Below are 8,968 nucleotides of genomic sequence, written 5' to 3'. Positions count from 1 at the left end.
CCTGCTCTGCACAATACCAAAGGGAGGGGGTAGCCCAGGGAAGCAAGGAAAGGCCAGACCCTTGGGTTGCCAACTTTCCAGGGATCCCCCAAAGATTGGGGATTCCATCTCCAAATAGGGAGATTCGGCCAGAGGGGTCTCACTGTCCCTCTAAAAAGACAGGAGTCTGTGAATGGTGGCAGCAAACATAAGGAGTGAGATACGCCCATGGGACGAGGGTGGGAGGCAAACAGCTGAGTTGTAAACTGGAGCCCGTTTCGCCATGGTAGGCAACCAAGCTTGGTTCAGAGGAAAGGCCTTTGCAGGCCTTTGTGAGGAATTCATTGAGGCCAGTCCTGACTAGGGTTGCCAGCTCCAGGTAGGGAGATTCCTGGATATTTTCTGGTAGAGTCTATGGAAGCCAGTGTTTGGGGAGGGGAGAGGCCTCGGCTGAACAGAATGCCATACAGCCCACCTTCCAAAGCAGTTATTTTCTCTGGGGGGGGGGAGAGATCTGTTGTCTGGAGTTCAGTTGTGATACCTGGTGATCTTCAGGCTCTACCTGGAGGTTGGCTGCCCTAGGCATAGCAGTCAGTGCTTCAGAGCAGGGTCTGCTAGATCCAGCTTCTTGCTGTAGAAGCTGAGTGGGTGATTTTGGACTTTCAGCCTAACCTACCTCACAGGGTTGTTGTGCAAGTCAAAAGGGGGAGAGGAGAATGATGTAAGCTGCTTTGGTCCCCATTGCAGAGAAAGTATAGTTTTCCTCCTGGAAACCATTGTTGCCAATCTCCAGGTGAGGGCTGGAGATCACTCAGAATTACAACTGCTCTCCAGATGGCAGAGATCAGTTCCCCTGGAGAAAATGGTGGACTCTGTGGCAGTCAGGGCTTCAGAAGAAGAGAAGAAGAAGAGATTGGATTTATACCCCGCCCTTCACTTGGAGTCTCAGAGCGGCTTACAAACTCCTTTCCCTTCCCCTCCCCACAACAGACACCCTGTGAGGTAGGTGGGGCTGAGAGAACTCTGACACAAACTGCTCTTTCAGGAACAGCTGTGCCAGAGTTTGTGATTGACCCAAGGTCACATCAGCAGCTGCAAGTGGAGGAGTGGGGAATCAAACCCGGTTCTCCCAGATTAAAGTCCACACACTTAACCACTACATCAAACTGGCTCTCAGAGCACGGAAGAGGCTGCAGGTGTGCATTGGAAAATGGAAAGCTGAAGAGAGAGAGGGAAATAAAGGTAGGTTGATGATTGGCTGGGAAGGAGATAGGGTTGCCAACTCCAGGTGGGAAATTCCTGGAGATTTGAGGGATGGAACCTGGTGAGGTTTGGGAGGGGTGGGACTTCAGACAGGTACAATGCCAAAGACTCCACCCTCCAAACCAGCCATTTCCTCCTGGGTAACAATTGAAAATTACAACTGCTCTTCAGATAGCAGAGATCAGTTCCTCTGGGGAAATGGTGGACTCTGTGTCATTATGCCCTGCTGAGGTCGCCACAGCACATTGACACTGAGTGCCCAAGCCCTTGGCACTCTCCCGGAGCCTCTTTCTAGAACTTGTTGTATTTATTTCCACAATGGGCCTTATTCCTAGTATAACAATAAAAACAAAGGTTGAACATAAGCAGATCTTCTATGTTTTCCCTTTCCAAAAGTGGAAGCTCTGCTATCAGATGAAGAATTTGAGGTGATTTGACTCAATTCCTCCTCCTCTCTGTATTCACCCCCATGCTATGTGACTTTTTCACACAGGTGGCCCCTGATTCCCCAACAATGCCTTTTAAACTGAGCTTTTGTCTTTGGATTTTGCACTGAACCTGCATGGCCACCTGCAACCACTGTATGAATGCTGAGATGCTATAGTGAAATTGCTGCTTCTCATCGCCCAGAATAATTTTGGGATATAGTCTGAAAAACAAACAACTGAGCCAGGCTTTTCAGATGTATTTGCAAAATGTCAACATATTAAACTCTTCTGTCATCATGGCCCACCCACCACTAAAGTTTGTAATGAATTTTTGGCCAGTTCATGCTTTGTGAAATCAAGTTCGTGGCAGGTCACCTGGCACAAACTTTTCATGAACTTTCAAGTTATTCATGGAGGTTTGTGCCAGTTCGTGAGCAGAGACATTTCCAGACAGGCTGTCTCCGCTCAATCAAAATGTTTATATAGCTTCAAAACAACAATTTGGAAGGCATGTAGAGGAGCATCGGGGGGGAGGTAGCCTGCAACCTTGATGTCTCTAGCTTGCTCAGAATCCATTCAATACACTTCTGAAACTCAGTCATTTGACAGATGCAAGTTCAGGAGCATAAGCTCCTGTGCAAGCTAGAAACACCAAACTCGCAGTGGACCTCCCCTGGATGGTCCTCAGCTGTCATTTTGACAGGCACAGGTTCAGGAGGTTCAGGAGTATATAGAACAGATCCTGTGCAAGCTAGAGATACCAAACTTGCAATGGACCTCCCCCGATACTCCTTTACATGCCCTTCAATTTTGGTGTCTCTAGCTTGCACAGGATCTGTTCTATACATTCCTGAACCCATGCCTGTCAAAATGCTTGTCCACTGTGATTTTGACAGGCACATGTTCAGGAGTGTACAAAATGGATCCTGTGCAAGCTAAAGACACTAAACTCACAAGGAAGCCCCTGCTGACTCTCCTCTACCTGCCCTCCACGTTTGGTGAGAATTGCATATATGAGGTCTGAGTTATGTTTCCCTAAAGAAGGTGACCCTAGGAAAGAGCTTTCTGGGAAAATGACAGGCGGTCATTTCCCCAGAAAGCACTTTCCTGGAGGCACCTTCTTTGTGGAGCCATAACTCACACCCAGGGGTCATTTCGTAGAAAAAGAGCTAGGGGAACTCATTAGCATAACTCATTAGCATATGCCACACCCCCTGACATCACCGGAAGTGTGTCATAAGGCCACACACCCCACCCCCAACGGTCCCAGCCGCCGGTGCCGACCTTGCAGCTCCACTGCCGAGCCCCATGAGGGGCCCGGCGGTGGACCTGCAAGGCCGGCAGGAGTGCAAGGAAGCCCCATGAAGGCTCTCCCTGGCCCCAGGCAGGCAGGGGTGGGGAGAGGCAGGGAGGAAGCAACTTACCCTCCCTCTTCTCCTGCCTCCTCCTGGCTGAATGAGGGCCGGAAGCAGGGTGGCCAGAAGCAGGGGGTGGGGCTTCGTCACGTGCCCCCCGTACCTCACCCGGGGGGACTGTGTTCCCCCGCGTTCCCCCCGAAATGACCTCTGCTGACACCCCATAAATCCAATCCTTACCAAACTTGGAGGACAGGTAGAGGAGAATCAGCTGGAGATCCCCAGTGAGTTTGGTGTCTCTAGGATGCTGGCAGGCCATTCTACCACCTCATGAACCTCACAAATGGAACCAGTTCATGTGGTGGCTAAAAATTCATAATGGTCTATGGTTCATGAACAGGACACATCACAAACTACAAACTGAACCGCATTTTCCTGGTTTGTGCCCATCCCTAGTAGCCACATTGGTCCACAGCAGAACCCAAAACCAAAATCTACAAAATAGCTTTTATTACTCTGAGCAACATATATTGACTGGGAAGATTATAGAATTAATCAGTCATGAACACCATTAAGTCATCCAATGACCCTTAATCTAGGATCCCTGTTAGGAATTTGTAAAAAATAACAGCAGTGCTGAAGAAAGTATAAACTATTTTAGGGAAAATAATCTTTGTATTATTTCATGTCTACGAGGCAGAGCTCTGAATACAATTCAGGGCCTTCTGGGCTTCCATTCTTATACTACGTATGGAAGAGTTACTTTTGAACACGTGTTTTCAAATATACTTATTTGTAACAGAACTTATATTCTCTTAATTATTTGTTGCCATATGCCACATTAAAAGGTTTTTAGATGGTGACATAAAACTTCTTATTTCACCTTTGTATTTGTTTATTAAAAACAACTTTAAAGAAGGAAAGATCAGAGGATTAAGTAAATTAATGAGCAGGAGTTAGAGACTTAAAAGACATTCAAAGTGTTTTTCTTGAAACACTAGCATGCATACTATTTAGCAAACTTGGATCAAAACTCAAATTAGCCCAACCATGTATACCAAGTGACACACCTTGCTTCATATGAGCAACTATTTGGGGCAATATTTTTCATACCTGTGGTATGTTACTACTCTTGCTGTGCAGCAGTCATTAGCAATAATAATTTTTATGAAAGGCAACAATTAATATAACAACACTTTGAAGACTAATTAGATATATTACAGCATAAGTGTTCATGAACTAGGGTCCACTTTATCTAACCAACAAAGTCTTTCTTAGTGAATGGATATACAGAGGCATAATGGAAAAAAATGAACAGGGCACCAAATTGCCTTGAAATCATTGTAGGGTGCATGGAGTGATGTGGTCTAACATGGCCAGATGATGGGCAAAGAAAGGCAAAAGTAAATCTCTATAGGAACTGTCGGGCGGGCGCAATCACAGCCCCCCCGACTACGCAGGATCTATCCCCCTCAGCACCAGAGGGGGTAGCGAAAGTATCCAGCGACCTTTCCCAGGAAGTGCAGGGACCCTGGCCAGAAACCCGAGGCGCGGAAGCATCTCGGCTAAAGGGGGAAGACGGGGCGGGAGATTTAATCTGGGGCTTGACCGCAAGGCAGCCGGATGGCAAACCAACCTGCCTTAGGGCAGGAGCTCAGGGAATAATGGAATGTTGTGTTCACTTTAAGAACTGGTGGTTGGGAGCACGCGGGGATAGCTGTAATGCATCTGAAATAAAAAGAGCACAGGTGTTCTCGATGAGGAACGATGGGAAGGTCAGATGATGGACGGAGTACAGCAAATTTAACTGGGACTCCAGAATCGGCCTACCATGGGTTGTAAGAGAGAGAGATGCCTTATCAAGACCCATCACTGAGAGAACACTAAGGCTCATTCCGATGCAAGTGTAATCCTGGTGTACTCCGACAGTTCGACACCACATAAGGACGCGGAAAAACCTGACAAATTGGTGGCCCGTACGGGGATCTTGACGATTCGACCCCGCCTTCCCACACCGTTAGGTTGGAAGCTGCGGCGATTCAAGAAATCTACCATGGAAACTCAAGGAGAAGCAACGGCGGCCACCGGGACTCCCACCTTTGACTTGGGACAGTTTTCTCAGTGGCTAACCGAACGGCAAGAGACTTTGATGCACTCTTGGATGAAGCAACAACAAGAAGCTCAGGTAATAATGATCCAGAATCTCTCAAAAGCATGGGAAGGGGCCCGGACGACCAGTGGGACGGGCATTCGCATTCCCCCTCCGCTACTTACCAAATTGACGGCGTAGGATGATATTGAAGCTTACCTAGAATCTTTTGAGAGGGCAGCAGAGATGGCCCAATGGCCAAAGGAACAGTGGGCCTATATATTGGGACCGTACCTTACCGGGGGAGCCCAAGCGGCGATGCGTGCTTTGCCCAAAGTACAAGCTGCCAATTATGATGAGGTTAAGAAGGTGATATTGAATAGGTACAAGGTCACGGAAGAGACCTTTAGACAAAAACTCCGGGCAAGAAAATGGCAGGGACCTGACAGACCTCGACTTTTGGTAGCCGAACTAAAGGAATATGCCCAGAGATTTTGGCTAGAGCCAAAAACCGATGGGGAACGGGCGATAGTGGAAAAAGTCGTAATGGAGCAGGTGACTGTAATATTGCCAGCTGAAATGAAGTTGTGGGTCGTGAGGTCAAAACCGTCCACTTTAGAGGCTGTAGTTAATTTGTTGGATAATTTCCTTGCAGCCGAAGGAGGTCGGAGGAGCGGTGAAGTGACCAAAACGAACAGAACGGTGATGGGGACTGGGAGAGGGCGGACGCTAGGACCGGAGATAAACAACAGGCTTGGTAGGGCGCGGCAGCCGTCGCAGGGACGTGGAGCCGAGTATTCAGGCCGCAGCATGTATCCGTCCAGAGCTTTGCCCGCACCTGACAACCCCCCAAGTAGTGTGGAAGGAACAGGAGAAGGGAATAGAATGCCCATGGGTAAAGGTCCATGTTACTCGTGTGGGCAAATGGGGCATTTTCAAAGAGAATGTCCTGTAATGGAGTGTGAGGTGGCTTGGAATAAGGGATGGGCGCTCTGGTGCCCCAGTGGAGGTTGGAAACCGTTTACGGTAAATGTACAGATATATGGGAAGACCTGCGAGGCTTTATTAGATTCGGGAAGCTCCATCTCGATGGTTCGCTCTGATTTGATCCCAGAATACATACAGCCCAGAAGATAGACCCCTATTGTATGTTTCTCGAAGCATACCCATTCTTGGCCTGTGGTTAAAATCCTGTTGCTAATACAGGAAGAGCCGGTGTTAATTGAGGTAGCTCGGGTCACTACTCTTCCCTGTCCCATGCTGTTGGGTAGAGATTTGCTCGCCTTTAGGCAATTGTTGCACAAGGCTACAGCCCTGGTGGAGGGGCTTCAGGCCGAGGCAGAAGTCCAAGAGTTACCGAACGTCAAAAGCGAAAGTAATTCCGAGGAAGGCAGCTCTTCGAGTGAAACATCGGTGAGTATCTGGAAAAGCAATCCTCAATTCCAGAAAGATCAAGAAAACGACCCGTCTTTAGAGGGAGCTAGAAAAAAAGGGGCGGAAATAGAAGGGGAAATACGAGACGTTCAGGCAGCAGATAGATTACCCAAAATCGTGAAAAAAAACGGATTCTGGTTTAGAGTGGTAAAGGGAAATACTCCGGGGGAGGAAGCGCATCAATTATTACTGCCGGCCCTCTATAGGGCCGACGTCGTAACAAAGGCACATGATCATGAGTGGGCAGGTCACCAAGGTCCAAAGAAAACATTGGCCCGTATTTTGATGCATTTCTTTTGGCCTGGCGTATACCAAGAGGTGCAGAATTACTGTAAGGTTTGCCCTCAATGTCAAAGACATAGTGGTCAAAAACCCTTGAAAGCCCCATTACAACCATTGCCCGTAGTAACGGAACCATTTTGGAGAGTGGCTATGGACTTTGTGGGTCCCTTGACACGCACAGCTCAGGGAAACCGCTATTTGCTGGTAATGGTTGATTATGCTACTCGATATCTTGAAGCATTTCCCCTGAGGAACATGAAGGCGGCAGGAGTTTCTAAAATTCTTTTCCAATTGTTTGCCCGCTTTGGCATCCCGTGTGAATTAATAACAGATCAAGGTGCGTCTTTTAAAGCGGACCTAGTAGCGCATCTGTGCAAGTCACTTGGGGTACGACAGATTTTCACTTCATTGTATCACCCTCAGACAGATGGACTGGTAGAAAGGTTCAATAGGACGCTCAAAGAGGCTCTACGGAAATTGTCGGCCAACAATCCTACACAATGGGACTTGTTCATAGATCCCGTATTATTTGCTTTTCGGGAAACTCCTCAAGATTCCACAGGATTTAGCCCCTTTGAGCTATTTTTTGGAAGACAACCACGAGGTATCCTAGAATTACTGAAAGACCAGTGGGTATCTAAGGACACAGTGCTATCCGATCTTGACCGTGAGTCAAGGCAAAAACGGTTACAAATAATTCAGCAGCAGGCCATAGGCAACCTACGGTAGTTAAAGCCCAACAACAACAGAAAAAAAATTATGACAAAGGAACTTGCTTAAGATCTTTTACAGTAGGGGACCAAGTGTTAGTCCATCGATCCGCGTTTCAACCTCAAGGGGCTGTCATGTGGAGAGGACCCTTTCCCATAACAACTGTACTGGGTCCTGTTACCTATAAAGTAAAATGTGGAAGAGGCAGATTTGGAATTCGAGCTTTGCATGTGAATATGTTAAAACAATGGCACGTGAGGGCACCAGATGTTTCTGGGTTTCAGGAAGAAGAAGGCATAGCCACTTGTCCCCTCAACAATGGAGAAGGTGAAATGGGAGACCCCCAGCTGGATCAAGAATTGACGACCACACAGCAACTTCAATTAATGCAGGTAATAAAAGCCGTACCGGGCGTATTTTCCAAACTACCGGGATGTACCTCATGTATAGAACATGCTATTATTACGGAACCGGCACAAGTAGCCAGATCAGTTTGGCGACCCTTACCTAGGGCTAGGTGGGAGGAAGTATGTAAGGAAACAAATGAGATGTTGAAAATGGGGGTAATAGAACCCTCTAGAAGTGCTTGGAGAAGCCCTATTGTGTTAGTACCCAAGCCGGACGGATCTACGAGATTTTGTATTGATTATCGAGAGGTTAATAAGGTATCCCGCTTTGATGCTTATCCTATGCCTCGAACAGACCAGTTATTGGATTTGTTAGGTGAAGCCCAATATGTCTCTGCCTTGGATCTCACAAAAGGTTATTGGCAGATTCCGGTGCGGCTAGAAGACAGAGAGAAAACGGCCTTTGCAACCCCCGATGGACTTTTCCAGTTTAAAAGGATGCCCTTCGGGTTACATGGAGCAGCGGTTACTTTTCAGCGGCTAGTAGACGCTATGTTATCACAATGCCACAGCTTTGCTGCTGCCTATATAGATGACATCATCGTGTTTAGCCCTTCCTGGGAGGCACACTTACAACATCTTGAACATGTTCTACGCGCCATTAAAGAGGCTGGTCTCACGGCAAATCCCAAGAAAAGTCACTTAGGGTTTCGGGAACTCAAATATCTAGGTTTCATAATAGGAAAAGGGAAAATAAAGCCAGTTCCTAGCAAAGTTTTCCAGATTCAGAACTTCCCGCGACCAAAAACAAAGAAACAGATGCGACAATTCTTGGGTCTTCTAGGGTATTATAGCCGCTTCTTATCGCATTACGCGTCCAGGGCGGCTAGCTTAACCGATTTCTTAAGAAAGGGGCTACCCAACCAATTGAAATGGTATCCAGAGGCTGATAGAGCATTCAGGGATCTAACTCAAGGACTTTCTCAAACCACGGATTTGCGGAACCCTGATTTTTCCAAACCTTTCTTAGTCCAAACGGATGCTTCCAACACCGGGTTAGGAGCCGTCTTGGCCCAGGTG

The sequence above is a fragment of the Gekko japonicus genome, unplaced genomic scaffold, assembly GCF_001447785.1.
Source record: "Gekko japonicus isolate JY-2015 unplaced genomic scaffold, Gekko_japonicus_V1.1 scaffold180, whole genome shotgun sequence".
Classification (NCBI taxonomy): Eukaryota; Metazoa; Chordata; class Lepidosauria; order Squamata; family Gekkonidae; genus Gekko; species Gekko japonicus.
This window is presented reverse-complemented; position numbering follows the sequence as displayed.